The sequence below is a fragment of the Osmerus eperlanus genome, chromosome 12 (genome assembly GCF_963692335.1).
Source record: "Osmerus eperlanus chromosome 12, fOsmEpe2.1, whole genome shotgun sequence".
Lineage (NCBI taxonomy): Eukaryota > Metazoa > Chordata > Actinopteri > Osmeriformes > Osmeridae > Osmerus > Osmerus eperlanus.
In genome coordinates, this window is record NC_085029.1 from 326106 (window position 1) to 327956 (window position 1851).

Sequence of the window (1851 nt, forward strand, 5' to 3'; positions counted from 1 at the left end):
TTAAAGACAAGTTCCTTAACCTCTGTTGTCAATATCGCCAATAAAAAGTAAATACTCTTCAGTTACGAAGCATTTGTTTGTAGCTAGGTAACGAATATTATGTCTGGAAAAACGTAGTGTGACCTGTGACCTGGTTTCGCCGTATGATGACAGTCGTAGTGTCACTAGAATGGCCATAACAAAAGATCATATTTCAAATCTGTCTCCCAGCTAACACAGTTACGTTGCCTTTACGTTGCCGCAACGTCACTCGATGACCAAACATACGTTGCCGCTCATCTGTGGGACGCCAGAACGTAACCGCAACGTAATCTTGTGACGTTGCCAGTCCGTAACCGCGACGTCGTGGCAACGTTATTTTCCGACGTTGCCAGTCTGTAACCGCGACCTCCTAGCAACGTCATTTTCCGACGTTGCCAGTCCGTAACCGCGACCTCCTAGCAACGTAATTTTGTGACGTTGCCAGTCCGTAACTGCAACGTTAACTAAGTAACCTATATTTCTCAATTCTACTGCTTATATTGGGGCGGTTCATATGCAGACCTCATTTGCCCAAAAATGCTACTTGTTCTTGTATAATAGGCTACATGGTAGCCAACTTTAGGAGGACTATGTTTGTGTGATATGTAGCCTAACTCCAGCTAATCATAAACAAGGCAGCATTTCCATGTAACATTGTCATTTTATTTCAAACAAAACTGTGAATTAAAATCTTCTGCCAGTCCCCGCTACAGGTCCTGTCTGTTGGCCCTGACAATGAAGCACAAAATAAGTTAGTGTTCTATCAACATAATTGCACGTGTAAAAAGGCGCTATACAAGTCATTAAAAAAATCACATCTAAAATAATATACATCAAAAAAATATGTGATTCTAGATTTTTGTCACATAGCCATGTGAAAGGTTGGATATGGAAGCTGCAATCATGATTCATTCACCTGGCTTGTTTTGAATGGGCTGCCGGGGTGTGTTTGAGTGTCTCCTCTATGAGGAGCTCCACAGCTTTCTCTCCCAGTCCCGTCTTCCACTTCATCACAGCGTCTGGAATTAGAAGTCATGAACTTATTGTCAGCACCAATGTGAACGTTGAACGCTGCGTGTAAGCCATAGTTCATGGCATCTCCAAACACTTACCACTCTCTTTCGCAACTCCAGCACCTTAAGGCGCTCCTCAAGGTCTTGGAGTTCAGCCTGTGTTTGGGCCACCTGTAGGTCCATCACCGGCACCTCTTCAGTGTGTCTGCCCTGTAGTCGCCTGAATAGGAGAGCCTCTCGCTGGTTCTCCTCCAATGTCTCCATCTTCCGGAGCATAACCTGTAATGTGTCTGTCATTAAAGACAAGTAAAACAAGTTTACAAGAGTTAGCATGATTGGCATACACTGTGGTTCTTCTAGATTAGCTGTAACATTGATGTAAATAACAAATGTTACCTTGAATGGTTGTATACAAAGCATATATTTTTTTGAGTGTCTTATATTTGCACTTGCCTGGCTACCAGCTGTTTTCCTGGGCCCCCAATTGGTTCACCTCCACCAGACCAGAGTTGACATCTAGGGGTATGGAATCTGGTGATGCAAAAGTTTTAAGTCATGCTTTTGCTTCAAAACATAGCCTTTAGGTTGCCATGGCTCATACAATTATTGTCACTGTTTTAAACGGTCATTCATTACTTTACCATCATTTCCCAGGGACACAGTGCTAGGCCATGTGACGGTGGTAGGATAATCTGTACAGAAATGAAAATTGAATGTAGTTTATGTACATAGTTATAGCATATTGATATTAAAGGAGTAGCATTGCACATATGTGATCGCAGGGCCCCACATCGTAGCGTCGCACATGTGTGATTCT

At 42.8% G+C, this 1851-nt stretch overlaps 1 long non-coding RNA gene across 1 annotated transcript; it reads right to left on the reverse strand.

Moving 5' to 3' along the window:
* Nucleotides 1-699: 699 nt before the first annotated feature.
* Nucleotides 700-1431, reverse strand: LOC134031897 (uncharacterized). Its single transcript, XR_009931961.1, has 3 exons — nucleotides 1134-1431; nucleotides 938-1040; nucleotides 700-750 (listed from the first exon to the last, which is right to left on the reverse strand). It is a non-coding gene; the product is annotated as an uncharacterized LOC134031897 (long non-coding RNA).
* Nucleotides 1432-1851: the final 420 nt, after the last annotated feature.